We start from the raw sequence: 18,100 nt of genomic DNA on the forward strand, positions 1-18,100 counted from the left end.
CCAACAATGACTTTTCCTTGAAGAGTGTATGGGTTGTACAACCCTTTTCCAATTGTGTAGTGAATGTCTACAAGAAAGATTGTTAGATCATGCTAATTAAAGCAATACATTGCATTTTGATTAGTGATAAAGTATGATGATCTTTAAGTAATAACTATTTTCAATTTACCTATAACCATGTAGGTAATAAATTGAGTCTTATTTTGGTCCCAAACCAGCATTTTGTCACCAATAACCACTTCTTTAGCATACTTGTAGCGGAAAAGTTGATCATTATCTATCAATAGTAAATTGGATAGATAATTAGTTTGACATTTTAGATGTATACATAGTGTAGATGCGATTTTGGTTATATTTATACATAATATCCTGACCTAAAACTATGGCAAAGTGTAGGGGACTGAGCTCCAAATCCATGACTCTTTTGTTAGCAAAGATATCTTGATCATATGAAAGCTTGAAATGCAAGAATCTTGAGGATATATTTGCATCAGCATGTCCAAATCCATATACATGACTAAACTCAAGCTCTCTGCGATTGTTATTCCACACTGCAACCTGACAAGTAGTAGCACCCTAAATTGATGAGTATATGGTGGTTTAAGAAAGTATACTACTACTACTTTAGGTCCACAACAATTAGGAACTATCATGAATGAGGTATTGTATAAACTATATATACTATACATGAAGTGCTTGTAGGATAACTTCATCTCCAATCGAGAGGTCATGCATCTTTTTGTGATACCTTGTAGATGTGGTAAGCACAGAATTTCATGTATGCAATGGCATAATCTCATACAAAGTAGCTGGATATCAAATTTTGATAATATAGATTCTAATAAATTTAATTAATGGAAGTATTTACACAACATTTCATTCAAGCACACAAACACAACCAAGATTAATAGTATAGTGCTTGACATTATCACGTAATTGCTATTAAGTTTCAAGCATACATACTATGTATGGGCCTAGCCCAACCTGGGAAGCAAGAAGTTCCAGCTTTACTTGCAATTGCATCAGCACTACACCTTGCAGCTGCACCAGCAATTGCTGTGGCCCCAACAATTGCTATTGCACAAACAGGTGCGAGTACACCAGCCTCGATACATGTAAATGGAACGGCAGATAGCCCAAAAATTGCACCCGAAGTAAAATTTACAAATCAATATTTTGAGATCATTGTTTTACTCAAAGGTTATGGAGCTAATAATTGTGTGTAGTAAGACATTAGAATAGATAGTATAGGCAATGAGATCTATAAGATGATATGCTGAGAAAAAAGGAGACAACTTGAGGTATTCTTAGTAAGAGTCAACTACTTGTTGACTGTGAAAACTGGTGACGAACCACCATGAGAAGATTCTCTAACATTGTGTGTTTCATCGTTGTGGAGGAGCATGATTAATAGATCAATCTGCTTTTGTTAGTTTTTCCACATGATATAATATATTTTGGAGCTCAGTCATGAATTGCTCCTCCAAGACACCATGAGCTATCTTGACTATATTGAACGGGATGTATATCTTTATATTTGTATAATAGTTGCACAAAAGCATGCGTGTATCAAAATGCATTTGCTTTTCTTTTTTCTAGCAATATGAACACAATCTTGTGATTAGAAATAACAAGCTAGATTCAAATTTGGATAGGTTTTAAGATAACCTTCAAGAGTACAGTAAGGTGAGACACTATCCATGTTGGATAGACCACCCCCAGCGAGTTGTGTACTTCGATTCATGGAAGTAGTACTAGTGTCAGAATCGATATTGTGGATGGCAACACTAGAGTGGTATGGAGGTTGCTCGTAGATGGAGTTGACATCATCTGCAGTGTTGTATAGGGAACAACCAATCGTCCATGTGTTATCATCACATATGATCTAAATATTTGAGTCCATTAACAATAGATGGATGAAATCCGTCAAAATGCAAAGAATCTGAACTCATCATACACAAACATTCTAACGTATTGCAATTATTTTGAGCATTCAAATCTAGCGCAGTATTATTGAATAAAGTATTTTGATTAGAGAATGTGATGTTAGCTCACAACATTAGTGCGGCCTGTATCATCTGTGAAAACCATCTCTACACCCATAGGAGAGTAAGTTGATGCATCACAACCTCCAATTGCTTGAACTTGTTATAAAGACGTTCAAATTAGCACAGAATAGATACATGGGTAAGTTGTAGATGATCATGATGGGGAGAAAAGCTCCCAAATGAAAAATTGCTCAGTTGAATTCCTCAGATGCTATACGTGCTTCTGAGGAAGGTGTGAACTGTACTAGGAAAAGGGTCGACGTTTGATCACGTTTGGTGCATGCCGGAGGAGGAGACCAAGTTTATGCCAGTTTGGAATGTGCTAATTACGAATTATGCAAATATGCTATGTGCGAGTGGGTGCTATGGACATTATATGTATACGTTGGTACATATAGTACCTGCAAGTTCCAGTTCACGGTGGAACCATAGGCGGTGACTGTGGCCGGAATGGATTGGTAACCGTTCTCCACCATCTGGCAAGCCGACTCGACCGTGGCGGCTGGCACCGCGCCATAAAAGAATCCTGGCGTGTCCTGCCCCAGCAAGGACGACGCCAACAGAGAGATCCAGGACACTATCCCTACATCCGCATAGCCGTCATCCAGAGGCGTGTAAATGTTGTGAGCTGCAAAGTATCGTCATTCTGCGCCCTGGTGCTACTTGTATGGAGATGATGTAGAATTATCCAAAAGAACAACAATGTAGGCACCAACTGCGACCTGCCCCGTTTCCGGCGCTGAGCTGCAGGTCCAGCTGGAGTATTTATCATCGTTACGTAGTGAAGCGGGGAGGGGGGACAGAGAGAGAGAGGGGAGAGACCCTGCGTGAATGCCTTTTGGCGATCCCTACTATATTTGCTCGCCTTTTATAGACACCCTTAGTAATCCAAGTCTCATGATTATGATCGCCCCAGAGAGAGGAAAACAAGGCTGCAAGCCGGTGCGTCCCTCATTGGATTATCCGCCGGGCCCCCTCCCCCTCCTTCGAGGATCCAGATTCCAGAATGAAGAGAGCCGAACTTCTTGTCTTGACTCGTGCCAACACTCGTTTAGAGGTGCAGATTCACACGAGCCTAAATCTTCATACTATCAATGCTTGATTTGCAAAACTAATCTTTTGTTTGCATTGCTTGTTGAGGGTTGAAAAATGCTATTACAATGCTGTGGTGACAAGGTGGTGTCTCTTTGAAAATTTACTCTTAGAAGTTGATTTGAGTTACGTGGTTTACTTTTGCTTGTTAAGATATGTGAAGAGAAGTACAAAATCAAGCCGTGTTTTCAAATTATTTTGTGTTACCTAATACATGTAAGAGTTTCTCATGTGTCTATAGAAGTTGCATTAGGTGATGTGAGACGACAGACACATAAAGATCGAAATGAGAGATCTTGTTGTAGAGCCTCCTGCTTGAGGTCACTCCCCTATCCTATAAACATAGCTGTCATATAGAGGGTGTCCTCCTTGTATATGTTCAATGAGGGATCTTACAATGGAGGTGCATCAGAACCAAGGTTCTCGAGGTCTCTTATAGACTAGAAACCTCACCAAAATGGCTCGAATGTATTAGAGCTCAAAACCTGCAATTGAAGGACATAGTCAAAGTTGAATAGCTTGGAGAGCATATTCAAGGTGCTAGAATCTAGCTCATATTACACATTGTTGATTATATTTATGGTAGTTCAAAAATGTTCTTCATCTTATCTTCATTAAGGTGAAGACTTATCATCGAGGTCCCTAGTGCAAGCATGCCTAGTATACACGAGGAAATCACCTTGCTTAGCAAGATAATACAACACACATGATTTATTATACATTTGGTAGCAAGCTACCAAAGAGTTGGCATTTGATTTGTGCTTATCATATTGTAGCTACTAGGCTTCTTTACACTCTAAGAGCCTCTCATAAGGATGTGTATTTTTAGTGCTTGGGTTTGGTATTGTTAAGCTATGGGTATGTGAGGTACACATGTGGAGTGTAAGTCACTTAAGTCAAGCTCATGGCTTAAGTGACCAAAGGGAATAGTGGTGGGTGACATTGGAAAGGCTTATACAAAGTTATGCACCAGGGTAGGTACTTGCACATACTTAGTATCAATTTGGGATCTAGGCCATTAATTGGGCCAATAAGATGTCTAGTGGTGACATTCTAGGACTAGATATTAATTAGTAAATTAATGTTAATCCAATGTGAATGAATATTGAGACCATTAAATGTCCCATGGGGACTAGTACCTTATTTGTGAATGGGTACTAGAAAGTTCTTGGGTACGATCAAATGTATAGTTAATGAAATTTTAGAATTAAAATTCTAAAAATTAATTAATCAACGATAGAAATTACAATTACTAGACTCCAATTAGAATCATTTCATTTTGAAAAATTAATTAATTAAAGCTAGAAATTATAGTTAGAAGATTGCAAAGTAGCAAAACAGGCTAGGTCTTGTCGAAATTACCCATGCAAGCTAAGAGAAGGTTGTTTAGGAGCTCAGTGAGAGTTATTTGAGTGTTCAAAGACCAAGGGAGGAAGGAGCTACCATCAAGTGAGCTCGGAAAGAGGAAACAACTCATTGCATAATGCAACAACATAAGGGCATCATATTTCCTTCACAACCTCTCAGTGGAGAGTACTTACTTTAGAGTTTTACCCACTTTTGGAGTTATTGGCACCATCGAATTGCCATAAAAGATACCATTCAAATGATATTCCTTTTGCTTGATTTTTTCTCTCTTCCTTTGACATTCTCTCATCAATTCTTAGCATATTGAAGCCATCCGTTAAGAGAAATTTAAGAAATTTCTATTGAAACCCTAATTTGCAGTATCCATTAGGGTTTCCACGACCCCTGTTGGATTTGTGCCCACTTATTGAGGTTCCAAGTACTCAATATAGTACCTAAAGGTATTAATTTATAGATAATCCCAAAGATAGCCCTTTCTAAATTATTGTGGCCCACATGCAAGATATTGAGGACCCAAATTGAGACACTTAGATTGTTGTAAAATCAAGAGAATTTTTTTTTACAAGGAGTTCTTGTCATTTATAACTACCATTTCTCTTGATGATTGAAGACATAATGAAGGGGAGAATGCAATGCCTCATCTTGGACAAGGCACATTGCTTGGGTAGAAAGCACAAAATGTCGGTGTTGACCAAGAAGTGGGTTTATCTAGGCCACGATATGGTGATGTAGCCAGCAAGGAGATGAAGAACATCTTTGCCAAGTTGGCCAAGGATCCATGATTCATAAGATTTTCAAACTTTACAAAGAAGAAAAACAAGGGTAAGAAAAAGATGTTGTCCCCTAAAGCTTTGGGACATGAAGAAGCTTCCAAATAATAGCCAACAGAACCTCAAGTGACACCAAAAGTTGGTGATGAGAAAAAACAATACCTAGTGCCAATAGGGCAAGACGTCCAAATACAAGGTCATCTTGGTTTTTTAAATCAGATAGATTTTGGACAACAATGCATACATGCAAATATGGAAATGTGTCATATGGTGCTAGTTAATTTGTAAATACAACAAATGTCCCCTTTTTGAAGTTGCGAATGTATGATAACTTGACTCCAAAAGGGCAAACAAAGGACTATGATGAGAGTGGTAAAGAGGTAGAGTTTTAGGCCTTAAGTGGTGTGCAACTCACAATGAAAGCATCAACTTTCATTGAAAAGTCTTGTACAAAGTACTTGAGAGGAAACCTCACCGAATCTTCTAATATTAGATAGAAAGCCATCTTTTTGAAGGGAAATGCATTGCATTGGAGGTCCACATTTCTAATGCAAGGTAAAGCACCATCAACATGGATACAATTAAAGCAAAGATTTGCTTCCAATTTGTTCATGAGCATCTTTGAAGTGGATGTTAGAACTTCTTAGAATAAGTTGGATGAATCACAATGAAAAAGTTAAGAGTAATATAATGAGACATTATGGGATGTATTGCTACATGTTACTTCATATCCTCTCATTCCCCTTCCTGAGAAAATTGAGAAGTATTGCTATGCTTTACCTAAAAAAATTAGGAATTTTTACATAAATCCCACCACGACAAGCACATCACAACTCATAGAGACATCGAGTAGAAACAATGCTTTGTTGTAAGGAAAGGATTCAACCTTGCAAGATGAGAATCCATCCAAAAAGTTCCTAAATGTAAGAGAAAGGGTAGATATGAAAATAAGGCTACGAAAAGAAAAGATAGCAAGGGGAGACTTGGAAATTGGTTGCATAACATAGAGAATTAATAGATGCAAATAGATGTTTTGTATGTTAATAGAATACGCACATAGGAAATGATTTTTCCAATAGACACCAAGCTACAAAAGTTGAAAATAAGGGAGAATTGAGGGGCAAAAGGCCCAAATATCTATTTGTTTGATGCTTGATATAGTTTATGATCAACCTAATGATGATACTATTGAGTATTGTAGAGCATAGGGAGATATGAGGGACTAGAATTCATTATTATTTTTTGATAATGGAGCAACAAGGATTTTTATCTCCAAAACATAGTAGCCCATCTATGCATCCAAGAGGATGAGATGTGATGCATGGGAGAAATATTGTTACGTATTTCTTGGTATGCCTTGGTACATTGTGTGCATGTAGTGATTGAAAAGACCACCCATCCGTAAGATGAACGCGTCCGAGATCTTGTCCTCCCACTTTTTTGGAGGGTGTATTTTAATTAAATAATTATCCTAACACATTTATGTTTGACATGCAAAGAGAAATTTTTTAATTAACTATTAATAATGTTTCCTTCACATAATTTTGTCACACACAAAGATAATGTCAAACAATCCTTTGAAAATGCTTGCAAAAGAATATGATTTTATTCTATACCTTCTCCAAAGTGCAATGCCAACCCAACATTCCATCCCTCGATCCAAGACTCATGTTCAAATCTTAGACATAGGCTCCACCGATCCACCCTTATGTGGCATCAAGGCCTTCCATGAAGTCCATCTTGAGCTTGTAAGGGTTAGGCTAGACCCAAGGGATTTATGACTAGATCCCCCTAGTATCCTTGTGGCCTCCTAGCCTAACACCCTCCCTAGGGTAAGTCTTAAACTCCAGCTTAGTGAAATAGTGCCTTGGTGACGTGCTCCCAATGCTCACCTTAGGAGAGGTTTAGTGCATAACTATAAATCCGCCCATGAGGGCATAATAAATTTTGTGAAAACACACAATCAAGTAATTAACCTATCATCATCATCTAAGATGACATTCATTTTTTATAACATCAATCCAAACAACCATTATGGTTATTCCTTTAACGAATCAACAAAGTTATCTAGGGTAAGGAAACCCTCTACATTACTTACTTAATCTTTAGAGATTTTCCCAAGATGCATAGGTTGCTTGTAATCGTGACTCTAACTCCTCTGCTCGTGTAATGGCACTATCTATATTAGCAAGAGTATTTCTACTCAACTGCACTTGGATATTAAAATCTAATCCATGTAGGAAGTACTACAATTGGGCAATAGGTGGAATGGGAATAGAGGCATGCAATCATGTACATGAAAAGGATCGCAATCTCACTCTCAATCTCACTTTCACTCACAATCTCAATCGCAATCAAATTCACATTCTCAATCTTGGCTTTTGGAGGAAGATGATTGTTCGCTCAGCTTTTTACCAAAATGAATTCACATATCCAAAATAGGCTTTTATAATAATGGTGTGTTTTTCAAGAAAGGCATATACCAAAATTGAAATAATCCTCCCAAATCATCACTTGCATGTAAAGTTGCAAAAAAATGGAAAGAAATCACAAATAGCATGATATGTTTTTTTATTTTAAAGTGTTAAAAACTTTCTATTTTCTATTTTTGAAGGCTCATATCTCCAAAACGGTGAATAATTGGACCGAGCCTATGAGATGATAAAATATTCTCCTCGATCTCCTCTTTGAACTTTGTGAGAGGAAATTTGCCAAATTTTGCTCCATTTGATAAAAAATTAGCTTCTAAAACAAGTCTTTTGCCTAAAACTTAAGAAAAATTTTGACAAAAAATTTACCATCACCAAAATTTGTCAAAACACTTAAAATGATATAAAAATCATTTCCAAATACTATCTAGATACATGTTTTAAAAAAAACTTCAATATCTCTTTATTAGGGCATATCACATTCTCCCCTTCTTTCAAAAACTCTGTCTTGAGAGTTGGAAAGATGGATATTCTTGTTCCAAACTATCTACATAAACCCAAGTTGCATTTGATAGGACATGTATCCCAGCAACACCTCTAGAATATCTCTAGCTCTAAGATGTCTGACTTTATGATGTCAAATACTAATTCTAGTTGCACCTTCAGTATTCCATCTTCTTGTAATCTAAACTTCTCATGATCAAAGTTAGCAACATACTTTTTCAATAAACTCACATGAAAAATAGGACAAACCTTGACATGAGATTGCAATTTCAGCTTATATGCAAGTGAACCAATCTTCTTTAGAATTTTGAGTGGTCCTCCAAAATGTGGAGATAACTTTCTATCTTTCCCAAGAAACAAGCTAGTTAAATGGGGTTCAACTCTCAAGAAAACCATATCACCTTCATTAAACTGTAGTGTTCTCTTTTTATTACCATAATATTTCTTTTGCCTTAGTTAAGCCTATTTAATGTGTTTCTTTATTCTTTTTAATTCCTCATCCATTGTTTCAAACATTTGTTTTGAAATTTCTACTCTATTTGAAGCATTAGAAAAATGAATAGGAGTCACATGGTTATAACCATACATTGCTTCAAATGAAGTCGTTTTAATTTACGCATGTCATGAACTATTGTATGCAAATTCAATCAGGGCTAAATATTTAGTCCAATTGTTTTGTTTCTTCATTTAGATACATTCTAAGTATATCTTCTAAAACTCGGTTCACTCTCTTTGTCACCCCCCATCAGTCTACGGATGAAATACAGTACTCATCCTTAGTTCAATTCCAATGCCCTTGAATGTGGCTTGCCAAAAGTTACATGTAAATTTGAATCTCTATCAGAAACAATACTTTTGGGCATACCATGCAAACGAAAGATTTATTTCACAAATAATTTAGCTACATTTAAAGATGTGTCTGTCTTTTTTCATGGGAAAGAAATGTACTACCACAAAGATAATGTCATATCCTCCCCTAGCAATCGGCAACTTAGTGATAAAATCCATAGATATGGATTCCCACTTTTGGTCAAGTATATTGAGAGTGGGACTTTAATCTAGATAAACAATGAAAAGTGTGCAAAAATTTACCATATGCGAGTCCACACTAGAAGCGGCAGAGGTAGGTCTAGTCATTTTAAGCACAAGTGAAAGATGGATGTTAAAGTCACATTTAAATATGAATCCCACTCTCGCACAGAATTCATGTGCGAAGTTCGTGAAGTCACTCGTCGCAAGGATGCTTAACAAGATGGGAGGAAAGGATGATAAAGAAAACTCAATTTTAAGGCATTTACGTGGAGTAGAAGATCCAAATACATTAGTGTTCAAGGATAAGTTTCAAACTTGCTTTGTATTTGGGAACAAGGTACAAAGAAATAATCATCTGAGGTAAGAGATCCACTCACAAAATAAAGAAGAAAAGAGGTTTTATAGAGAAGATATGGATAGAGGTTTACACAATTGTAAGCTGACATGTGATGAGTATGTGGGAAAAAGTTGATATGCTTTGATTAAAGCATGCTTTGGTGAATGAAATGAACTTCTTGATGCCTTATTCTTGTTGTCAATACTTGTGGCCATGAAGGTCTAAATAGGTAAGTGATGTTCTACTTGAGCTTTTACAAAAAGCCACCTGACGTTTTGACAAAACTGCAGATGTCTTAATAAACAAAATAAGTCATAGAGGACAATTACTTCACGACCATTGATCATGGCCATAGTCTTTCTTCTTGGATAAGCTGCACATGTCACCACCTGCCTCTTTTCCTCATTTCTCTTTATCCACAGGACCATTGTTCCAAGTGTTGTTATTCAAGGTAATGCACTGTGGAATTTATCACTCTGACCAAATCCGCAACAAGTGGAAGGGAACCACTTATCGAAGGCTATACTATTTTCATTGTTGTGAGAAAATTTATACCAAAGTACACCATGGCTGTAGACAGTAATATCAGCTCACACCAAAGGCGCAGCAGTGACCATTAGCAGACACACATCTTGGCCCTTCGTTGATCGATATTGCCATCATCTTAGTAATTAGGTTTGCCTTCTCCGACTTCTGCTCTCGGCACTCCGTCGCAGCAGCGTCACATAGAATCCACTTTCTATAGCTTCAACGTCGTCTTCATCTCGTCCTCGTCCTCCATCACCCTCCTCCCTCATCCATGCTTTCTTCTGCGACTTCTCTCCCTCGACTTGCCGTCGACTGAGCCTTCTCCTTTGCCGTTACGATGGCCTCGACTGCAAGAGCCCTTCCAAGTGCTTCTCCAAGCTCGTCGATGCGGTGACTCACTCCTTCGTCACCACTTTCTCGTCACCCTGAACACTGTCAAGTCATTAAACATATAGACTAGTTTGTCAATTCATACCTGATCTGGTATTGCCTTCTTTTTAGCTGAATATTTGTTGAAGTCAATTAGTGAGATCAACGTCACACGAAAAATCAAAAGTTGTCTGTTGAATGCCGTTCAATGGTAGCCAGTGTGGCAATCACGATCAGAAGGAAACTTCTCATTGCCTTCCACGTTTTTTTTTTTGCTCCGCTTTTGTAATATTCCGATTTGCTAAAAGAAACACACGCGTGAACTGCCTCAAATGAAAATGAAAATTGGATAAATGAAATTTTGTTTTATTCCCCCTTATCCCCCCAGCCGACTGACGAGCTGGAGGGGGAGGGAAATAGAAGGAGCAATTAAGCTCCTTGGTGGAGCTTGGAGTGAGGGGGAAAGCATGTGTGATGACACGCAGGGGAGGGAAGATCCCCCTCCCCTCCCCTATTTAAATCAGGGTCGACACGCTGTGAAGGGCCCGCCAGAAGATCAAGAGGACGAAGCTGCCGTGAATGCGTGAGGGAGGTTGTGTTGGAGAAGCCGCTGCCATAGAAGCCAAACGTTGATCGACAGAGAGGGAAGGAGAGGCTACCACACTGAGAGGCAAGAGCTGCTTGCTGTCATGCAAGCCGCCATTGGCCGTCGCCATTCCGCCTTCAGCCGCCAACTGCCAGGTTGCTACCATCGACGCTGCGTGCTGACACTGAGCCCACGTGCCACCATCAAGCCACTTCCATTCATCGTCATCCATTCCCTTCATCATTACCCCCTCCCTCTTCCAGGTCATTTCATTATGACTCCTCCCTCTTCCACGTAGCTGCTGCCCGTAGCTAGAAGCTTACTAGAAGCTTCTAAGGGGCCTCTTAAGCCCCCTTTCCCCCTTAAGCCCCTTCCTTGGCCTTGGGAACCAACCTCCCCCCCCTGTGTTTTATTCCCCTAAGCCCCTTTTCTCCCCCTTATAACCCTTTTAACCCTTTTCATCCCCCTCATAACTCTTTTATTTCCACAACCCCTAAGCTTTCTCTTAATCCCTCGTATCCCCATTATTATTTTTCCCCCCCTGAAACTTCAAAATCCAAATCATCATCATGGCCTCGGATGATGTCCCGTAAGGAAAAAGTAGCCCGTGAGATAAAAGATAGGGAGCGAAAGTAGAGAGAGTGAAAAGAATGAGTGAAGGAGGAAGAGTGGGAAAAAGATAAAAGATAGGGAAGTAAAGTAGAGGATAAGGAAGTGAAGTAAAATATAAGGAAGGGAAGTAGGGAGGAGTGAAGGAAAAAAGGGAGTAGTGTGAAAGAAGTAGAGGGTGAGGAAAAGATAAAGAAGAGTAAAAAAAGAGTAAAAGAGTTAGAAAAGAGAAGGAATAGAGGAAGGGCAAGGAAGGAGAATAAGTGCCTTCTATTCCTTTTACCCCAAGTCTAAGTCCTCCAAGGGTTCTTGTGGTTGCAAAACCACACTCACCCATAAACTTTTTTTCCAAAGAGACGGTGGAATTCCAGAAGAAAGAGGAAAAGGCTATCTCACATTCGAACTACGATGCCGCCCAAGAAAGTCCAAGGTGTAGCTGCGGGAGGGTCATCTCCCGGTATCCATGTGGATAGGATATATTTGTTCTTGGCTTTAATTCGGTTTTAAGTCAATCATGCAAAGAGAAATTGTTAGGGATAGGATATATTTGTTCGAGTTATTTGTAATGAAGGAGTTTAGCTTATTTGAATGAATGATAACGAATAGAACTTAGTTTCCTATGAGTTGCGTCAAGCATTATAAATTACGAGCAAGATTATCCATTTACTATAGTAGTATATTTTAGTCCTAAAGGTGTAGAAATAATATATTGCACCATTAGCCTTATTCCTTTCGCAACGAGTCATTGTAAATGGTTAAATTCATGAAGGGTTTCTTTCGTTGCCCAAATTACTAGAAAGTTATCTTTGCTAATTGCACATCTTAGCAAGGAAAATGTTGTTATTTGGCATGAGTTCATCTGCAAGGAAAAAGGAAGTTTAAATTGAACTGTATTTACTGAAAAGTAAATTGTCACAAGGATAGCAAAACCGTGACAAGACGATTAATATTACCTTCCAAGAGTTAACTAAACCAATCTAAATATAGAAATATTCATACCCTAAGCACTTGACTACTTTCCTTATTACAGAGTCAATAAATTCGTAAAGATAAAAGAACTAGGGTTTGTCCCTAAGGTTCTTAAAAAAGAAACCCTAGGCCCGTCATACGTCAGCTTAAAAGATCTAAAACGGATTATTCCATCGCAGGACTTGCGCAACAAGTACGAAATCATTTAGTCTTGTGATTGATTCACAAGGAGAAAGGGTAAAAACCCTCATCAAGGATGGCAGATCCTTACGCAAGTTATCTTGCAAAAGGACGTATTTTTGGATATCCTTCTAAATAACGAAAGTTATAAACCGAAAACTAGCATATCTAAGGAACTTTAGGGTTGACCAAGTTGGGTTAATAATGTACGCCCTACACCAGAATGTAAAGGATCTTGCCAATTTACAAGACACCTTGGGAATGAGTGCTGATACACTCAAAAAGGAAAAGAACACTTCCTTAGCAGTTTGCCAAACATCACGGTTGATTAATGGAAATGTTTGTGCTTGCTAGAGATTTTAGGGCTCTGTTTGAATTATGAATTACAAATTAAATGAGTACCTATACTTCAGGTTAAAAGCTGAAGGAAGAGGTAGTTTCAGTTACCCCCGACTACCTGCCTAACCCTAACCAAGGGGGTTGTTCACCGTGCTGGGAACCTGGACCGAACCCGCCACGAGAGGTCTCTCCGTTGAGCTCTACTTGGAGTAGGAGGACGCTTGGGTGCCAGGGGGCCTCTGGCCGTAAATCCCTCGCCTTTCGGTCCTGCACAAGAGGCTAACGTGACTCGGGATTGGATCTCGAGGCCCGCATACTAGTTTACGGCTGGAAGCTTGGAATAGTAATCTCTCGAGATTACTAGCCTTCGGGTGGAATTATGGACAAGACTACGGGCGGAACTCCTTGTATTTCGAAGATAAAATGATGAAATGAAAAAAAAGAACTTTCTTGATATTGTTTTTCTATGTCACGTGATAAGATTACGTGAAGGAACCAGTGCCTAACAGGATTAATTAAAGAAGCTGATTGTTATATGTCAAATTAATGTGTTAGATAATTACATAACTAAAACAAACCGAGAAAAGTGCGGAGGATGGACCATGGGTCCTTCCTACGGTTGGGTGGTCGCGATTAGTCGGGAACTTTTCTCAAAAATCTCGAAGAACAGCGGGATGATCATCAAAACGAATAACGAGAGGGATGACCTAGAGTTACGTCTTACCCGATTTAGGCTGTTTTAGGGGAACGGAATGGGACTATGCCTTATGGCAGAGAGGTTGATTTTTGCATCCCTTTCGTTTCCCATTCTCCTTGAACCAAGTGCAGCGTGAATCCGCTTCGGACCTAGTGTTTCTACGTAAAGTAGTTCGCTCGGGTCTGACGCTAGTTGCTGTTAGCTAATGACCAATCAGGAAAACCCTAATTCTGGTCAATCCTAAGTGGGAATGGCTAGGATACTTCCGCTACGTGGGAGACGCGGGAAGACCTAGATCACAAAACCCGTAACATTCCATGGGAGTGCCGGGCAGAGTTTTCTAGACATCCTTTCCGATGGACTGCTAAGACGTGTCCTGGATGATACTAGTGGACACGTTACGGTTGGTATCAGAGCCGACCAATAACGGAATTGCTTTTATAAAATCTCAATTAAATGAAGTAAAGAAATTTCTGCTGTCCAAACATTTCCTTACCTTCAATGCTGTCTTGCAGAGTTATGAAGCGTGGAATAAATTTTTGGTATTTCGGGTCATGTTTATGACTGCAATGCATTCTCCGCTTTATAGACAAAGAATTGGGATGATGAACATCCTGGAGCAAATTTATAATCCATCACCTTTATACATAGAACGAAGATGGACGGGGTCTTCAGGAATCTACTATATAGCCGCCCACCGGTTTGCTTATCTACAGACCAACCTAAAAAGGATCAAGTGGTTGGAAGACTTGAAAGTCGTGAAGCTCTTCATTTTTGTGGAAGCTCACATAAATTTGACTTTACATATTCAAGGTCGGAGAGTTGAAATGGACTCATATGTATATGAGGAAGTAACCCGTGTAATCCCAACCGACAGGATTAAAGTGTTGGGCCGCCATGAGAAGTATGGATTCCAACGGAAAGGGTATCCTTAACTTCCAATGAATTATCGATTCCTAAAGATCCATGACCCAAAACCCTACTATTACACACTTCCTGTAGACAAATGCAATACAACATTGTTCTCCCCGAACTGAATGTAATGATTGTCTTATCATCACACGAAACGTTGTATTCAAAATGGCTATGCCCATGTAAATACAAATAAAGAATTCTTTTTATCAATATTTGGCTGTGCATAAGAGTTGTTAAAAAGTTAAGTAGCTATATTGTTTACGAGATAGTTGAACTAAAAATGAAAGACAAGCTAACGTCGATTATCATATGATAACGTTAAGAAAACTTTTATCCAGGCACAACCCCAGGTACAGGTTCCAAATTCGCCTCCTACATCAAGTACTGCTGTGACCCAGGAGAAGAAGTTCCTCCTCAAGCAGATAAAGCCACCTGAGTTTGACGGGAGAGGCATATTCGTCCAGGCTGATGCTGAAATTTGGATTGAATCCATGGAGGGTTACTTTGAAGCAGCTGGTACTGCCCCTACCAATCAGGCCATGCTCGCCAAGTTAAAGCTCACCGGTGAAGCGAGACTTTGGTGGAAGCAATGGTGCAAGGATCAAGGGATTTCAGAGGGGTTCGTTACCTAGGAGAAGTTGAAGAAAGCCGTGCAGGGAAGATATTTACCACCTGCATATCGTATGCAAAAAATGAATGAGTTCTACGAGCTAAAATAGCTAGGACTCACTCTTGACGCATACTACTCTAAATTCGTCTCACTTTTAAAGTATGCGCCACAGATGGACATGACGCCGCAGGTGTCCAAATTTTGTGCGGGCTTAAATTCACCCGTAAATACCCGTCTCGAATCTATGCGTCCATCAGATCTTCAGGATGCACTCATTCGAGTGGCGCCTATAATTCAGGAGGTGCAAGCTAGACCAAGGGGTAACAAAACTTGGTCCTATAGTGACCCGAATAGAGGAGCATTCAGACCTCAAATGAAGAGAGTTCAAGGTCATAATCAGAGACAAAGGAAGAAAGCAAGGACAAATAACGTCAACAACTTTGTTCCTACTCAAAGTAATGGCTGAAACCTCCGTTGTTTCCACTGCAACGAACCCGGTCACTTCAAGAGGCAATGTCCCAAGCTTAGCAAGGGACATCGTCAAACACCTTTCCAAGGTGCAGGCCGTGGGCAAGGAGCCATTACCCGTGGAAGAGGACGAACCGCTTGCATTGCCAATAGGCAAAGATGTGAAGAAGAAGAAGAGGAAGATCCGACTATGGAAGCTGAATTCGAAAAAGCGACAGTTCATGCCGCTTTACACAAGAAAGGGCCGAATCGCTAGTTTTCGGTGATTCAGACACCGTCGGACTATCAAGGTAAAAGTTTCAAAACCTTGATTGATTGTGGTAGTACACATTCCTTTATCTCACCAGCATGTGCAAAAAGTTTAGGAATAACCACAGTAGAAGCAGCTACCATGCTTGTGGAGTTGGCAAACGGTCATGAGGTAACTTGTACCAGGCAAACTGCTAAGGTGGAATTCTTTCTGGGAGGAAAGAAGACTTCAGTCAAATTCAGAGTCATGAATTTAGGTATCCATGAGTGTTTACTCGGGATGGATTGGCTTAAGCCCTTGGCTTAAGCCCAACGACGCCCACATCCACTGTGGAAAGGGTCAAGTTTTCTTTTGAAACTCTGAAAGGGAATTTGACACAACTCAAGGTGAGGCAGGAGTGCCAAGAATCCAATTAGCCAAAGTATCTCGGATCATAAAAGGAGTCAGAAAAGGATTACCCATTTACCTGATCAAACTCAACAAGTTAGATCAAAAGCAAGAGTCTCATGAAGGACCTTCTTGGCTAAAGGAATACGCTGACGTATTCCCTGAGGAATTGATTGAACTTCCGCCTCAAAGAGAAGTAGATCATGAGATTAGGCTAGTGCCTGGAGCTGCACTAATTGCAAAGAGACCTTATAGAATGTCCATACCGGAAGCAATTGAGTTGAAGGAACAACTCAAGCAACCGTTAGATCAGGGTTACATCTGGCCTAGCAACTCACCGTGGGGAGCTCCAGTACTATTCCAGAAAAAGAAAGATGGGACACTTCGACTATGTATTGATTACCGAGGGTTGAATCAATGAACAGTCAAGAATAAGTATCCTATTCCTAGAATAGATGAGCTTCTTGATCGTCTTCAAGGTGCAAAGATCTTCTCCAAGATTGATCTCAGGTCAGGTTACTATCAGATAAGGATCAAGGAAGAAGATATTCCAAAGACGGCCTTCAATACAAGATATGGGCACTTTGAGTTCCTGGTTATGTCATTCGGGCTTACAAATGCACCTACCACCTTCAATAGATTAATGCAAGATATCTTTAGACCATATCTTGATGATTTCGTGCTTGTCTTTTTCGATGACACTTTAGTCTATTCTAAATAGGAAGAAGATCATGAACCTCAACTTCGGATTGTCCTTGAGACAATGAGGTCTCATAAGCTGTATGCAAAAATGAAGAAGTGTGCATTCTTCAAGAGTCAGATTGAATATCTGGGATTCATAATATCATCAAAAGGAATATTAGTAGACCCAGCCAAGGTCAGAGATGTGCTTGAATGGCCAATACCAGTATCCGTCAAAGAGATACGTAGCTTTCTTGGATTGACAGGATGGTATAGGGTCTTCATCAAAAACTATGCTTTGATTGCAGCACCTCTTACAGACTTACTAAAGAAGCAGACTTCCATTACATGGTCAACTTTCGAACAAAATAGCTTCGAAAAATTGAAGCAAAGTTTGGTATCAGAACCTATTCTTAAACTTCTTGACCTCATTAAGGAGTTCGAGGTAGTAACTGATGCTAGCATTCTTGCCTTGGGGTGTGTACTTATGCAGGAAGGTCATCCAGTAGCATACTCTTCAAGGAAATTGAAGAGTCATGAAAAGAATTATGCCACGCATGATCTGGAATTACTAGCTGTCATCCATGCCCTAAAGCTTTGGAGACACTACCAGTTGGGTAACAAGTTTACTCTAGTAACCGATCATAAGAGTCTCAAATGGATTTTTATCCAGAGCGAGCTCAACATGAGACAACATCGGTGGATTGAAGTATTGGAGGAATATGATTTTGAAATCAAGTACCGACCAGGGAATGAGAATGTAGTTGCCGATGCACTCAGTTGCAAGGCATTCCTAAATTCCCTAATCTTGCAGAATCCATCAACGGCCAGATCTCTGGCTACAAAAGTATCTATGCCAAACAATCCTGTACTTGAACTAGCTAGAGAGGAAGCATGCCATGATTTGGCCTACCAAACAATGATAAAGGAAA

The sequence above is a fragment of the Lygodium microphyllum genome, chromosome 10 (genome assembly GCF_053477565.2).
Source record: "Lygodium microphyllum isolate KBCC chromosome 10, Lygodium_microphyllum_v1.1.10, whole genome shotgun sequence".
Taxonomy (NCBI): domain Eukaryota; kingdom Viridiplantae; phylum Streptophyta; class Polypodiopsida; order Schizaeales; family Lygodiaceae; genus Lygodium; species Lygodium microphyllum.